The sequence below is a fragment of the Caretta caretta genome, chromosome 6, assembly GCF_965140235.1.
Source record: "Caretta caretta isolate rCarCar2 chromosome 6, rCarCar1.hap1, whole genome shotgun sequence".
Taxonomy (NCBI): Eukaryota; Metazoa; Chordata; order Testudines; family Cheloniidae; genus Caretta; species Caretta caretta.
The window spans coordinates 115,810,404-115,827,590 of NC_134211.1; the positions used below are offsets into that span (position 1 = coordinate 115,810,404).

A 17,187-nucleotide genomic window follows, 5' to 3' on the forward strand; every position below is an offset into this window, starting at 1 on the left:
CTTGCTGCAATTTAAGCTCTTGTTTCTTGTCCTATCCTCAGAGGTTAAGAAAAACAATTTTCTTCTTCCTCCTTGTAACAACCTTTTATATACTTGAAAACTGTTATCATGTCCCCTCTCAGTCTTCTCTTTTCCAGACTAAACAAATCCAATTTTTTCAGTCCTCCCTCATAGGTCATGTTTTCTAGACCTTTAATCATTTTGTTGCTCTTCTCTGGACTCTCTTCAATTTGTCCACATCCTTCCTGAAATGTGGCACCCAGAACTGGACATAATATTCAAGTTGAGGTCTAATCAGAGTGGAGTAGAGCGGAAGAATTACTTCTTATGTCTTGCTTACAACACTCCTGCTAATACACCCCGGAATGATGTTCGCTTTTTTTTAAACAGCGTTACACAGCTGACTCATATTTAACTTGTGGTCCACTATGACCTCCCCCCCTCCCATTCCCATTTTAGCATGTTAGCATCCCTTTCCTATGTTCAGAAATTAAACATGCTATGCAGTATTATGCATTGTAGCCTGAAGTACAATTACATGTACAACACCAGCAACAATGAGTTGAAAGAATAGTAAATATGGCAGGCGACCAAGCTTGGCTTAATGGTGAAATCCTAGTGGATCTTAAACATAAAAAAGAAGCTTACAAGAAGTGGAAGGTTGGACATATGACCAGGGAAGAGTATAAAAATATTGCTCGGGCATGTAGGAATGATATCAGGAGGGCCAAATCGCACCTGGAGCTGCAGCTAGCGAGAGATGTCAAGAGTAACAAGAAGGGTTTCTTCAGGTATGTTGGCAACAACAAGAAAGCCAAGGAAAGTGTGGGCCCCTTACTGAATGAGGGAGGCAACCTAGTGACAGAGGATGTGGAAAAAGCTAATGTACTCAATGCTTTTTTTGCCTCTGTCTTCACTAACAAGGTCAGCTCCCAGACTGCTGCGCTGGGCATCACAAAATGGGGAAGAGATGGCCAGCCCTCTGTGGAGATAGAGGTGGTTAGGGACTATTTAGAAAAGCTGGACGTGCACAAGTCCATGGGGCCGGACAAGTTGCATCCGAGAGTGCTGAAGGAATTGGCGGCTGTGATTGCAGAGCCATTGGTCATTATCTTTGAAAACTCGTGGCGAACCGGGGAAGTCCCGGATGACTGGAAAAAGGCTAATGTAGTGCCAATCTTTAAAAAAGGGAAGAAGGAGGATCCTGGGAACTACAGGCCAATCAGCCTCAACTCAGTCCCTGGAAAAATCATGGAGCAGGTCCTCAAAGAATCAATCCTGATGCACTTGCATGAGAGGAAAGTGATCAGGAACAGCCAGCATGGATTCACCAAGGGAAGGTCATGCCTGACTAATCTAATCGCCTTCTATGATGAGATTACTGGTTCTGTGGATGAAGGGAAAGCAGTGGATGTATTGTTTCTTGACTTTAGCAAAGCTTTTGACACGGTCTCCCACAGTATTCTTGTCAGCAAGTTAAGGAAGTATGGGCTGGATGAATGCACTATAAGGTGGGTAGAAAGCTGGCTAAATTGTCGGGCTCAACGGGTAGTGATCAATGGCTCCATGTCTAGTTGGCAGCCGGTATCAAGTGGAGTGCCCCAAGGGTCGGTCCTGGGGCCGGTTTTGTTCAATATCTTCATAAATTATCTGGAGGATGGTGTGGATTGCACTCTCAGCAAATTTGCGGATGATACTAAACTGGGAGGAGTGGTAGATACACTGGAGGGGAGGGATAGGATACAGAAGGACCTAGACAAATTGGAGGATTGGGCCAAAATAAATCTGATGAGGTTCAATAAGGATAAGTGCAGGGTCCTGCACTTAGGATGGAAGAATCCAATGCACCGCTACAGACTAGGGACAGAATGGCTAGGCAGCAGTTCTGCGGAAAAGGACCTAGGGGTGACAGTGGACGAGAAGCTGGATATGAGTCAGCAGTGTGCCCTTGTTGCCAAGAAGGCCAATGGCATTTTGGGATGTATAAGTAGGGGCATAGTGAGCAGATCGAGGGACGTGATCGTTCCCCTCTATTCAACATTGGTGAGGCCTCATCTGGAGTACTGTGTTCAGTTTTGGGCCCCACACTACAAGAAGGATGTGGATAAATTGGAGAGAGTCCAGCGAAGGGCAACAAAAATGATTAGGGGTCTAGAACACATGACTTATGAGGAGAGGCTGAGGGAGCTGGGATTGTTTAGCCTGCAGAAGAGAAGAATGAGGGGGGATTTGATAGCTGCTTTCAACTACCTGAGAGGTGGTTCCAGAGAGGATGGCTCTAGACTGTTCTCAATGGTAGCAGATGACAGAACGAGGAGTAATGGTCTCAAGTTGCAGTGGGGGAGGTTTAGATTGGATATTAGGAAAAACTTTTTCACTAAGAGGGTGGTGAAACACTGGAATGCGTTACCTAGGGAGGTGGTAGAATCTCCTTCCTTAGAGGTTTTTAAGGTCAGGCTTGACAAAGCCCTGGCTGGGATGATTTAACTGGGAATTGGTCCTGCTTCGAGCAGGGGGTTGGACTAGATGACCTTCAGGGGTCCCTTCCAACCCTGATATTCTATGATTCTATGAATGCTTATTCTATTATTGGTCCCATTCACTGATGGAATAAAGGCAGATGCAGAAAATCTCTGGAGAGCTATGTGCAAAGCAGAGCATTTCAAAGGTTGCTGGAATCAAGTGACAAGGTTGTCGTGTTTGGGAATATCACCAGAAGTGCCATATAAACAAGCTGGAGCAGAGACAGTCCCTGCTTTGATGCAGGCCAGCTTGAAGAGGGCTATTTCTTTACAAACAATCTTCTTTTCTTTTGAGGGTATTTCAGATAGCGATGATTTGACCTGTCTTGTCTAGTTAGATTGAAAGTTCTTTGGGCAGGGTCTGCCATTTACTAGGTGTATGTATAGCACCTAACCCAATGGAAGCCCTAATCTTGGCTGTGGCATTTAAGCATTACTTTAATACAAATACAATGAGATTATAGGACAGGCTGGCCAATGATCTTTGGCATGATTTCCCTCCCAGTCCTATGACACTAAATAAAAAAAGGCTGGCCAATGATCTTTGGCATGATTTCCCTCCCAGTCCTATGACACTAAATAAAAAAAGGCTGGCCAATGATCTTTGGCATGAATTCCCTCCCAATCCTATGACACTAAATAAAAAAAATAAATGCAAAGGATTTGGGAGAAAACGCTGAACTCTATCATTTTCCTTTCTAAAAACAATTCAACTTCCAAAGGTGCATTTGCAGACTCAAAAGCAAGTTCTTTGCAACGATTTCAAAGAAATGTCTTTAATTTCTTCAGAGTTTGAGCCTAAGGTACCGTAACTCTGAGAAAAGAGCTGATATCATAATGACTTTTGGACTTTGTGCTGAAATTACATTTTTGGCGCCATTAAATCCCACCGTGTGCTGTGAAGGATATAATGTAATACCCATCAGATGCAAGCAGCAATGAGGTTTACTGGCACTAAAATCAATAGGCACTGACTAAAATGGCTCTGAGTGATTTAGGATCATTCACACATCATCTTTTTGTAAGCTTAAATCCATTTGAAGAGGCATTAATTCATTAAAGACCTCTTGAAGAATGTCATCATACTGTGTAGTCTCACTCTGTGCACCTCAAGAACATCACACATTGTGGCTTTTATTAAGGAGATTTGAGTATATAATTCTTCCTGGAGTAAAAGATACTTCAAAATACTCTGTACTTTGAAACATTGTTTATTGCAATATAGTTGTTAAATATTTAATATGTAGTGCATGGAGCATAGGTTTACGTTCCTGATGTAGCCGCTAGAGTTTGTCAACTTTTCCATTATTGACTGCCATGTAGCATTATTCCATTATTGACTGCCAGGCCCTTTGTGTTATGCATTTTGCAGCTATGCAACCAGCAGTATCACAAGGGGTATCTTATCTCCCACACATTTAATACACCTATCCATATTAACATTGTGATGGGATCCTTTAGCAAATTGTACCCATCCTCACAGCTAAAACTCTTCATCAGGCTCTCACCACCTTGCATCTCAATTACTTGCCTTCTCTCTGCCCTTGACAAATGCAATCTTGCCCCACTCATATCCATTCGCAATGCTACTTCAATGAGCATTTTCCTAGCCCATGACTCTGACCATGTCACCCCTCTCTTTGCATCCCTCCACTGGCTCCATCTTCTCTATTGCATCAAACATAAGCTACTTGTCTTCACTTTCAAGGCCCTTTGCAGGCTATCCCTGCCCTACATATTGCATCTCATTTGCTATCAACATGTCGTTTTCTACTCTGATTGACCCATGATACCAGCTGCCAACATCCGCATGTCATATTTTCAAATAATTATGTTTGCGCTTTCTCCCAGGCTGTCCCCCACACTTGGAAGGAGCATCCCATAAACATCCACAAAGTTGCCTCATTATCCTGCTTCAAATCCCTCCTTAAAATTTGCCTTTGCTATGTTGCCTCCAGAATCCTGACAACAGTTAGGTCACTGGTGATGCAACCGCCTACCATGCTGATCAATATTGTCTCTTTGTTTCCTTGTTCTTCCCCATCAGTCTGTCTGTATCTAGCTGTTGTCTCTTGTCATATACATAGATTGTAAGCTCTTTGAGACAGGGAATGTCTTTCTGTTTGGTGTCTGTACAGCTCCTAGCACAGGGGGGTCCCTGATCCATGAGTAGGGCTCCTGGTTGACATTGTAGTGTAAATAAATAATAATAATGCCTTTTAAAATGTCCCCAAAATATGTACATACAATATATAAAATATAAGGGACCAGCTCCTGAGCCAGTGAAAACTGGTATAGGTCTCCAATGGCACTATGCTGACAATCTGGCCCAGTGGATCAATCTACATTACAGACTAACCCTCTACAAAATTGTCATTGCAAAGCACATCACCAAGTTTCAGCCACCACATGTTTTTCATGGGAGTTGCACAGTTAAAACTCTGCACATGGCTTTTGGAAAGAGAGAGGAAAAGCCTTGACATAATCCTAAATACTGTAATACCAGCCTAGGAACAATGGGAAGTATCAGGGATGGATCAGTGCAGACTGAGGCAAAAGGGTCCTTCTGAGCTCTACACAATGAACCCCAACTCTATTATTCTGCTCTGCTGTGTGTGTCAAACTCATGCTAATGTCCTGGAGATGGAATTTCACACACTTCCTATAGAGAAAACGGATTAATGGAGCTGAGACAACCTCTTCACCCCACACCCCCGCAGAAAATCACAGAAGGGAATTAAGGCTACTTTGCACCACAGACCAGAGAATCTGTCCCACACTAACTTAATTTAAGGAGGATACCATTTTTCTGCTACCGGGCAAGAGGATTTAGGACAATTACATCGATGAGCCCTGATGGAAGGGACTATATATCTTGATGTATACGGTATATTTGTTCTTAAAATCAGGTAAATTTCCTTTTGTTTTAACTTAACCTGTGTTGCTTTATTTAGTTTTAGCACTAAAGAGTGTTTAGGGATTTCAGATAAAAATCAGTAACCCGAGCCCTGAGAACAGGGTGCCTCAAAGTTTTGTCCCCCTTCCCTGCTTCCTCTGTTCAGTACTCTCACGCCAGAGCCCGCCCCCAGGCTAGGCTTCCTCATTTCAGCCCTTAGGACCAGGTCCTGCAGCAAGGTGCAGAGCATCTCCTGGGACTCACTGCAAACTTCTGAGTGCTTTCAAATGCAATAGGCATTGGAAGTGGGAGAGACCGCCTGTGCAGGTTCTATTCTATTCCATGGGCTCAGGGTCCGTATGCCTGTCTTATAGCCTTTTGGCAGGAGACAAACCAGTGCAAAAGTGGCTGGTGACTGCAACTCAGACCCCACTTATACTCACAACCTGCGGCCTGACTTCAGCCCCAGACTTCATCTGCCTATTGAGCCTTTGATGGAGTACCCCGGTCTGGAAGTAATGGGAGGATGAAATAGGGTATAGGAATCAGAGCTGCACCATTTCTCATGTGGAGAGAGGGGCTATTGATCTTCATCTGAAATTTCTGGGTATCTTCCAGTAATCAAAGGAGCCAAAGTTATAAGAAAACTATGCTTACCTGAAAAACATTGTTAAATGTGCATTGAAACGTACCGAAAATTGGTAATCAAATTCCAGGCTTTTTCCATGGATTAAAATATAAAATGAATTTCTGTCTGTCCTAATTTCTCTGCCATCTTCCCTGCTAGTAGCAAAATAGCAGATTCCATGGAATAAGCTGTGAGAAATCCACTGCCATAGAAGAGTTGAAATTTCAGAATTTATCCAATAAATATTAATATTGATTTGTCTAACATAGTTTCTCTCACATTTATTGGGTGTATATTCATGTCTCTAAGTACATGTCTACACTGTAAACAAAGGATTGATTGAAGCAAGTGTAGACATACCTGAGCTAGATTGAATTGACCTAACATGGGTACAACAGTGAAGCTGCTGCAGCATGGGCTTCAATATAGGCTAGCTGCCAGAGTAGTGAGGGTCCTGGGTGCCGCATGGCCCGTACTGCCATGGTTTCACTGCTACTGGTACCAATGCTAGCTAGGTATGATTGCACATGTTGCAATCACACACACCCCAGTTGCGGTGGAGACACACCCTATGAATGGAAAAGTTCTGGGATAAGAACACAGTGCCACTTTCCTTTCATATTGTTTTGATGTATTTTAACAAGCTGGGCCTAGATTTTTAGAGGCATTATGCACTGCACTGGCTTAAACTGGAGTTGAGGGGTGGCAGGGAAAACTTTCATAAGTTTTCAGCACTTATGAAAACCAGGCCCTTTATGGGTATGTGTCTGTGAGCAGTGTTCTTGGTGCAAGGTGATCACAGTTCAGACATTCAGCATACTGAAATGAAAACTGTGCTGGGAGTCGGGGGGGAGCACACCAGACACATTTACTACAAGCACCTTTCTGTGTGTGTGTGTGTGTGTGTCTGTTTCTGGGGGGGAAGAGGCTCTTGTTTATAAGCCTCCTACAAAAAATAGATTTTGAGAAGGGGCTCAAGGCGGCGGGAATCATCATGGAAGTCCCTGGTCATTGAGCATTATGGGAGATGTAGTCCAGCCCATAGAGGAGACTGGCAGCATGAGGAAACTGAAGGATAATTCCCATGAGGTGCCCCGGCAGGCTAGCCAAATCAAAATATTTCAGGTTTTAGGGCATTTCTTTTTTCGATGAAAGAATCTAAATTTTCTGTGGGAAGCTGATGCTTTTTGCAGGAGAAAAATGGTTTTGTTGAAAAGTCCATTTTTCATAAAAAACAACAACATTTCAATGGAAAATTTTCAGCCAGCCCTAATGTAAACCAGCATAACTACCCACTAGCTGTATAGACTGACCTGCCACAGGACCACACAGCTGTACTGTCCTAGTCATCAGCCTTCCTTTCTCCTACCCACCCACATTTGTGCTGCTATCTCTTCCTTTTGGTCTGGTCTCAAGTTAACCATCTGCTTCCCCAATCCACACAGGAAGGGGTGCCCAAATCACACCCCTATGACATGGTAGGAAGTCTCAGCTGTTTCTGTGGCGGGTTCCCTTTCCTGCAGAGAACAACCTGTGGGCCTGGGACCAGGCCCATTGGGTGAGCACTGGGTGTTGAGGAGCCTGGGGAGGTGCATATCCCTCCACTAGCCCTGCAGACACTAGAGTAGAAGGATAATATTGCCCCAGGCGTGATCGCCTCAAGGAGGGGGACATCCCTGGGCCAGCCACGAGCCCTGAGTGAGAGTAGGGAGGCTGCCAGTGTGCTTTGGCCTTGTTCCTCCCCAGACAGCCCAGTGATCTCTCAGGATCTGCATCAACACCAGGGAAGCTGCAGCCTTTGGAGGTGGCTCCATCATCCTGGGGGCAAACTCTGCACCCAATGGAACAAGCAAAGACAGATCTCAAGGAGAATTTGGCCCTGTGAGAAGGGGCAATCAAGCCCTTACTCTGTAAGGTCTTTGTAACAGGGCATCTGCATCTTCCTCTGCAGTGTAAAGCGACAAGCTCATCTGTCGTGTTCTCTGAGTAATGGTGAGAAGCAGTAGGAGGACACTGTCTAATGAAATACATAAATTTGTTTTGTTTTGTTTTGTTATGGTGAAGGATAGCTGCTAAAGTTTTATTGCCTTCTAAAATATTATGGGCAGAATCAAAAGAACGTGCAAAACACACCCTCTTTTTGAGAGAGCCTATTTGCAGCTGTCTCTGCTACATTTAAATTTCATTGGGGCCTGCTGTAAACACTTCATTTGTGGCATGTGTTTTGATATGGCATGCACATTTCTTTGGCTTCCTAGGAGATTTTTATGAAGGGTGGGTCCTGGTTCATAACATCATCCAATCTTTTGGAAACTGAACATTCCTATTGTAATAAACTGACTTCTCCGCAATGATAAAGATACACTAGTGGGCGGAATGCCCAGCACACATTAAGGGCCAGTCGCACGTGGCATCAAAATTCACGTTGAGCCACTGCCTCTTGTGGTGGCAAGGTGTTACATGACAGGGAATAGAAGAAGTCGGGGGCATGCACAAGCAGAGGAATGCCCCTCCCCCCCCAATAATCAACGGGGGCACAGAACACCTCTGGCCCCAAGGCCACAGCAAGGGCACAGAACATGCCCCTGCAAAAGCAATCAAATTTAAATTCCTACACAGACCCCCTGAGAGCTCAACATGGCCATCTGAACTATTTTCCAAGTGAAAATATCAGTTGACAAACACTGTGTATTTCATCAGTATAATATCCACTTGGCCATCCAGTTGCACCAGCCTTGTATTGCAGCATATCGGGCTGTAACTAAAAGGATGATATCGTGAACGAGATGGGACCAGAAAATGTAAAGTGATACTTTCATTTGTCTCACAAAGCATCTGTCACTCCTGCAATAAGCTTTGAGAGCTCGCTCAAAACAATATGGCATGAACAAGGAAAGTGATAGGACACATATTGCAAAATGAACATCAAAGTGCTTCACACAGACCTACTGAGAGGGTTACAACCTGTATGTATTCCACTACATTACTCCGGACAGACACAAGAAGTTCTACTAAAAGCATGAGTTCTATAGGGTCCATTCTATAGGGTCCATTCTATGAGTTCTATAGGGTCCGGTGCAGCAGATCACACGTGCTTTGATGAATAAGGGTGGATTTTAAACATGTGCTTCAGTGCTTTGTTGAATTAGGGCCTTGAATAGAACCACTTACAGGAACAAGCACTACACTCAAGGCTGGGCCATAATGTGTCACCTTGCTTCATATTTAGCCTGAGATGAATCAAGCCACTTAAGGCCACATGTTAAGCTCTGCTTGCAGGATGTTAGATTGCAGTCAGAGAGTAGTGTACGAGGAACTGGGAATGTAATTCTCAGGCACCACACTAAAAAGATGCTTGTTAAATATCAGCTATTTAAAAGACAGTGAATGGCACTGATAAAATCAGGTAGTAAGTTGGCTAAAGGGCCCAGTTGGCTGGATCTTTAACACGTGTCTGAGACATCCAGATAGTGTATCAAAGAATTACAATGAAATGTTTTGAGGCGACAGAAAGACACAAGGCAGTATTTTTTTTTTCAGAAGAATTTCCCAAAGAGAAAATTCAGTCCAAAGTCCCATTTGTTTGTAGCAGCAGCTGAGCCCAAATCACAATGGAAATCAACATTTCCTTCAAGGAGCAGGAAAAGCTCCCTTTGATGACCTGCTTGTAAGCCTGAGACCTGAGCAAAAGAAAGCAGCTAGTTGCCATTTACTGTAAATGTTGGTGGGGCAAAATCCTTCAAATGGTTTAGCTGTTCAAATGCTATCTTATCCTGATATTTAGAATGGAAAAAATAACAGCTAGTATTAAAGGTAATTTTTAAGTTTCACCTCCCTCCTAGTTCCCTGTTCCCAGAATAAAGACAATTGAATAACAAAAGGCTCTGAGAAGGAATGACAGCAGAAGTGTGTAGGAACACAGCAGGAGAATTCTTTGACTTCATGCGCTCTCCAATTCAACCCAGGGCGCAAAAACCCCATAGAAAGTGTCTGTCGGCGTCAGCAGGGCATGAAGGCAAGTCTTGCTGGAGACAAGTCTGTGAATAGGGCCTGTCAGCTGTGTGGTGATTGAGGTCCCAGCAATGGCAGGGGGTGGAGGTAGTGTAGTAAACAGGGTCACCCTGAAGAAGCATCTGTTGAGGCAGGAGACATATGGAGTCTTTATTCCTTCTTGTGGAGGCACGAGTTTTCCCTCACCTTCTGCCATCCCCCTATTGTGCAGGGAGAACGTGGACTACTAAAGGGGACAGCTGCTATCTCAAAGCCTTTTAGTGACTGTCTACTCACAGTACTGCACAATGGGTATTACACCCCCCACCCCAGTCTAATTACCTAAGTAATCAATCAGATGTTCAAAGCAGCTGGAGGAGGGGCAGCAGATACCTTGATCCCAGTTCCTAGGAGGCAGTAGAGGCAGGTTAGGGGTTTGGGGTTTTTTTACCATCTTAGAAAAAGTGATGGGCTGCATCTTCAGTGAAGGGGCAAACTTCCTTCTCCTTCAATTGGGGTAAGTTTTGCAAAACATGGATATTTAAAGATGTGGAGGAAAAGTAGTAATCCAGGGCTAATTACACAGCTGTTGAAAAGCCCAGTAAATATGCTACTTGGGGATATATAATACCTTTGATGTAGTTGTAATCCGACTGAAGTTATTATAGGTTTTCACAGCTGCAGAGCATTCCAGCTTAGTAGGGTTTTTTTTTTTTTTTAATTTGTAGGAGCAGAAAAGAAATTGTGCTGTCAAAGCAAAATGGAGATCCTCATATAAACGTGCTAAAACAGCCTAAGAAAAATTACACAGATGCTGAGGCACATTAACCTGTTCCAAAGCTTAAAAGGGCTTATTGGATAATAAATTGCCTGAGTGGATCCAAAGGGCTAGATTTCAAAATGGCTTTTTCTTTAAGACAATTAAAGCTTTAAATAAAAGTGTGACTTTGCCGTTGGGAATTCTTGATTCCCTCCAAACCAAAGATAAGCATAGGTTGTAAATGCTCTGGAAAAGTGTGGGCCAATGTATGAAATATACAAAGGGCAATAGTTGTATAGAAAATATTTGACATGCTAGTTTAAATTGATCGGTGAGGTAATAAGATCGCAGGGCTTTGTGGAGGGATGGGTTAACAGCTGGAATTTATTGCTGTTTTCATCCCCCAGTGCTTCACGGTATAAAAAGCTTTCATACAAACTCTACAGCCACTGAATGGATTATTCACCACATCTATAGGTCACCCAAAGGAGGGTGGGCAAGGGCCAATGTCCAATATTTTACAGTGGGGTACTGAATAGGGCTTATTTAGGGTAAAGAAGTATTAACGTACCTGACAACAGGATTGCTGGTCACCGTCTCCAGGGTCTCTGTTTAAGAGATCTGTAGCTCTGGGGAAACTGTTACACAAGCTCAAAGTTTGCCTGCAGGAGAAAGTTGTACCAGTTAAACTTAAGGCATGATTTAAAACTGATTGAGTTAAATCCATGAAACCACTGCGTGAACACTCTTATTTCAGCCTGAGTGTCTTATTTTGATTTAGCTTCAACCAATCCCTAATCCACTGGGCTATGCTAAAATAAACCTGGTTTAAACTGAAATAAGAGTGCCCTAGTGGCATTTTGCTCAGTTTTAACTAAATCAGTGCAACTTCTGTGTGTAGGACAAAGCCTCAGAGAAACCAGATTAGAGGAAAGAGGGGACAGAAATACCTAAGTACATAGAGCAGCTCAGGTGTAAGTGTGCACTTGCTCCTATATCCTCCTTGCAAACAAGAGATGTATGTGGGAATAATTTTTATAGCGCAGGTGTTGGAAGACATAGAACAAAACTGCAAAGCATTCCACTGCTGTTATCACTAGTTCCAGCACCTGCGTGCTCTTTTGAGTTCCAGCCTGTGCTGAAGTTGCTGTTGTCATAATGTTTCAAATAAAGGGCTGGATCCTGCAGGTCTTTAATTTCCATTGGCTGCAAAGGTGACACAGTCCAATGCTGAGTGGCCAGCATGTTCCTTTCTGCCCACAGGGGCAGGATCTGGCAGAGTTTACTCCTTACTCAAGGAAAACTCCCCGGGGGTCCAATCCTGAGGTCATCATTTGGTTTTTATTCAAGCAAACTCCCACTAAAGTCAATGAAAGTTTGTCCAATTATGGGATGAGTTAAAAACTGAGTAAGGAGCTCAGGATCTGACCCAGCCATGTCTAGGAGACTTTAGTCTAAGAACTTCATACATTCACCCACTCTTTAATGAAGTTTAAGCATGCAAGATTTAGCTTGTCATATTTTACTTAGTATTAAATTTTTTATTTTGTTGGGAAGAATAAAATATAAAAACAATCTAGCGAGGACAGGGTTGGAAGGCTTGTAGAGGTCAGCAATGTTTTAATATAGCCTTTCACCTTTATTTCATCAGTTCAAATCCTCCAGGATGAGTTATCCACAGTTATTACCACCTGACAGCTGTTCAGTGGCCTGTGTGAAATGATTTAGTAGTAGGAGCCCTGCTCCCAATGGACAAGTGCCAGGATCACAAAAAACATCATCCCAATTTGCACTCATTGGTATCTTTGTTGGTCGCCTTGGCAAAAAGGCCAGAAACTGAACAGTTATGGAAGCTAAACTGCCAGCTCGTTCCTAGCAGTAGCCCCAGCTATTCAAAGCTGAGACATATTGGTCGAGTATTATGGGGAATCTTGCGCTGATGTTATCTGTGCTGTACCTAGTCTATAGAACATAGAGGGCTTCAGGTTCCAGAGGAGGAGGCAGGCGAGCACATTACAAGAACACTTAATTCAGACAGGCTGCATAGTCCAGTGCATAGGGCACTGGCTGGGGATGCAGGAGACCCTGTTCTGTTCCTGGCTCTGTCTATCATATACCTCCTGTGTGACCTTGGGCAAAAAAAGTGTCATCTCTCTGGTCCCCCTCCCCCTAAACACACACAGTTTGTCTGTCTTGTCTATTTAGACTGTAAGCTCACTGGGACAGGAGCTGTCTTTTACTATATGTGTGTCTATACATTGCATGGCACAACAGGTCCCTGATGTGCTTGGGGCCTAGAGGTGCCACCGTAATACAAACGAATTAAAATCAACACTATAAAATACAATTTTAAAATACACAGAGATTATTCTCTAGGTAGCAAGCAAGGAGAATGTCCAGAAAGCAAGTTCTTTGTCCTTGGTGCCCCTGGGGCTGAGGAATTAAGTGTTCTGAAATTCCAAAAGACAGGTTCTGGTTTTTCTCCTCTTAGGGTAAAATCCTGCCCTTATTGAAGTCAATGGGAAAATGCCAACTGACTTCTAAAGAGACAGGATTTCACCCCAAGTTTTCAGCAGGGTGCTTTGTTAAAGAACCAAATTGGCCTTGTTAGGTGACATGGGGATAAAACTGCCAGCATCTGGTCTACACTAACACTACATCATCATTACTAGCATTGAAGATGCACGAGTGCTGGGGAACTCAAGAAAACCCTGAGTGCAAACATAGCCATCATCTGTGAATTCAGTGCTCATGAAAGTGAGCCACCACTAACACTGGCTTGAACTAGGCATGGTATAGAGAGGAATTGGACAAACTTCACACATAGCTCTGGTGTGGCACCTTAATCCTGACCTGCAACATTACTGTTCCCCAGACCTGGGCCTCTCATTAGCAGAGATTTCCAGTGGTGTGATCTGCACAAACAGGATTAGCAGGAAATTTATTTTTACTTGTGATACTTGGAGAGAATTGGATATCCTCATGTTCCATTCTAGGGGACTGAACTAGATGACCTTTCAAGGTCCCTTCCAGTCCTATGATTCCCAGATATAAAATGGAAAGGAATTCTAAACTGTATTATACAGTTCAGCCATTAGTTGGCACTGTGTGTAAAATATCTTATTTGCGCTAACCTTAGCCATATCAGAGCATTAAACCATCCTATTGTGAACACATCTGGTGTGTATCTCTCTGAGAAATAAGCTGGGTAGTCAGTCTCTATCAGACTTGCTAATGCCAGCCCTGCAATCTACCATGTACAAGAAGTATGTGGCATAGTATAAATAGTAGGACAGTGCCAGAGGAGAAACAGAAACAGAAGGAAAACAGCCCAACAACAGAAGGAAACAAAAGGAACAAAGATCTCAACAATATGCTACTCTTCAATGCCCCAACGAACTTCAGCTTGGCAAACCTTCACAATGGACAGACTGGAAGCAGTATTTTGCAAGATTTCGAATTGCAAACAAGCTCCACAAGGAAACTGGAGATATACAGGTATTTTCTTTAATTTATGCTGTTGGGGGAAAAAGCAAGCATATCTTTAAATCCTTTGATTTTACTGAAGACAGTCACAAAGATGACTATTAAAGGGTTCTGGCTATGTTTGATGCATACTTTATACCCCAGAGAAATGTGTTTCATAAAAGAGCATGCTTCCATCAGAGAATTCAAGAACCAGAGGGAAATGTTGAATATTTTATAAGAGCTCTGCATGCAGTGGCTGGAATCTGATTTGGGGACTGTAAAACATGAAAATATCAGAGACAGGCTGGTTATTGGGTTAACAGGTACAAATCTCTGACAGAAGCTACAAATGAATATGGACTTAACCCTAGACAAAGCTATTCAAATAGCAAACAAATCTCTGACAGAAGCTACAAATGAATATGGACTTAACCCTAGACAAAGCTATTCAAATAGCAAAGCAAAGCAGTCTGAACTGGTGAGACAGCAAAACCAAAAGCAACTTGCCAAACTTGAAAAACCAAGAAACTAGCTTAGAAGCAGGAAAGAGACTCAGCATGACTGTTAAAAGATATTATCATAACACTGTGAGGTTAAGAAGGACAAATTCCAAGCTATATATACAAGATATGGAAAAAGTCATATCCCAAGAGATATAGCTAGCTGAGGCACATGGTGTAATAAATGCACAAACTATGGATATTTTGCAGCTGTTTGCTGCACCAAATCAATCAGTGCATCAGTTTATTCATATTACAGACAATCAAGAGCCATTGTTTCTGGGATCTATCATGTGTGATGACACAGAAGCCTCTCTGGAGAGTGAAATTTAATATTCATGACTAGACTACTGATTTTAAAATTGACTCAGGAGCTGACCTCACAATCATCTCAGAAGGGACTTGCAATCACCTGCAACCCCTCCCAGAGCAGAAGTCACCTGACACAACTCTGACTACCCCTAGAGGTATGCTGAACTGCGTGGGCCAGTTCACCACAGAAACAACTTACAAAGACAAAAGCTATACATTCAGAATGTCTGTGATCAAAGGACCACAGACCAACAGCTGTCTCAGCCACAGTGTAGCAGTCAGGATGAGCCTAGCGAGAAAGATGGAAGATTTCAATGGAATATCTGGTGATATTGGATTTTTGAAAGGAGACCAAGTACAAATAATATTAAGAGATAATGCTGAACTATATAGTGTACATACACCTCAGAGGATTCCTAACCCATTACTCCATAAAGGGGAAACCGATTTAAAGAGCATGGAATGAATTGGCATAATGGAAAAAATCACTGATCCAGCAGCATGGTGTACTCCAGTGGCGCCAATTATAAAGAAAAATGGGAAAATATGACTCCGTGTGAAACTTAAAAGACTTAATGAAGCAGGTGTGAGAGAAAACTATATCCTCCCAACAATGGATGACTTCGTCCCCAAAGTGAAAGGAGCTAAAGTTGTCCCCAAAGTAAAAGGAGCTAAAGTTGTCCCCAAACTGGATGCCTTGATCAGATGCTGGCAAATTTCATTTGCCAAAGAAAGTGCTAAACTGACTGCAATTATCACACTCTTCTGGAGATTTTGCTTTTGAAGATTACCTTTTGGGATTACCACTGCACCTGAAATTTTCCAAAGAAAGATGGCAGAACCATTAACACAACAAAACCCTCAACAAAGTCCTAAGCCTAATCAGTTAGTCTGGACTGAATCTAAACAGGGAAAAGAATGTTTCTGCCTACCCCAAATCAAGAGTTTGGGACAGACAATAAACAAAGATGAATCTCATCCATGAAGGACATCAAGGATTAACTAAATGCTGTGAATGGATAAACCAGTCCATGTGGTGTGTTGGCATCACCAAGGACATAAAGAATACAATATCTGCATGTGAACACTGCAGAACTAACAGACCAACACAACACAAAAAACCTTTGATAACACCTCTAATAGGCAAATCTTGGAAGAGGCTAGTTGCAGATTTATGCAAATTCAGAGGCCATCATTACCTGGTCATCTTGACTATTTTTCCAGATATGTCTTTTAAGTACGTTTATTTCTATGTAACATGTTACAATGTTAGTGAGAAACTGAAGCATACTTTTGCTCACTCTAGTATTCCAGAACAACTAGTGATGGACCACAGTTCACTACAGCAGAATTTAATTCATTCTGAATGAAATATGATTTTGATCATATTACTAGCAGCCCACATTAGCCACAAGAGAATGGAGAGGCTGAGAGAGCTGAACCCACAGCCAAGAAAATCCTGTAGCAGGAAGATCCATTCCTTTCTTTTCTGAGTTCCAGATCAACACCAATAGCAGCTGGCAGATATAGTCCAGGGCAACTCCTGATGGGAAGACAACTCAGAACTACTGTTTCACTTTGAAAAAGAATCTATACCCAAAGCGGCCAGACATGAAGAGAGTAGCCAAGTTGGATAAAAAGCCAAAAGGGGCCTACAATCACTTTTACAACAGACGATACTCAGAGAACTTCCAGGTCCAGACCCTGGTGACTATGTAGGTGTCAAATTGGATAGCGAAAATGTATGGACAACTCCAGCTGTTATACAGAAAAGAATTCAGCACCCAAATCATATGTGCTTGAGACTGAAAGTGGAGCGTTCAACAGAAACCATCAACATCTACAGTTTGTTCCTCAGAAAGAACAACCAACAGCAAACTCTACAGATAGCAGATGCAGAACAAGAAAACAACTCAAGGATTCTAGCTCAGCCACAGCCAGTCATTGCAACGAAGGGACAGTCACGTGACCAAGTTGTTACACAGTCAGGTCATGTAATTAGAACACCAGTGCAGTTCATAGAATCAAAGAATATCAGGGTTGGAAGGGACCTCAGGAGATCATCTAGTCCAACCCCCTGCTCAGTTTAGATACTCTTAGCAGACTGATAG

At 42.8% G+C, this 17,187-nt stretch overlaps 1 long non-coding RNA gene across 3 annotated transcripts in view; it reads right to left on the bottom strand.

Annotated features, from left to right (window-relative positions):
- LOC125638208 (uncharacterized) overlaps window positions 1-17,187 on the bottom strand; it is a 361,930-nt gene that overhangs the window by 167,539 nt on the left and 177,204 nt on the right. For all 3 annotated transcript variants that reach the window (XR_012669092.1, XR_012669093.1, XR_012669091.1), the window contains exon 3: window positions 11,368-11,458. This is a non-coding gene — a long non-coding RNA (uncharacterized LOC125638208). The remainder of the gene's footprint in view (window positions 1-11,367; window positions 11,459-17,187) is intronic.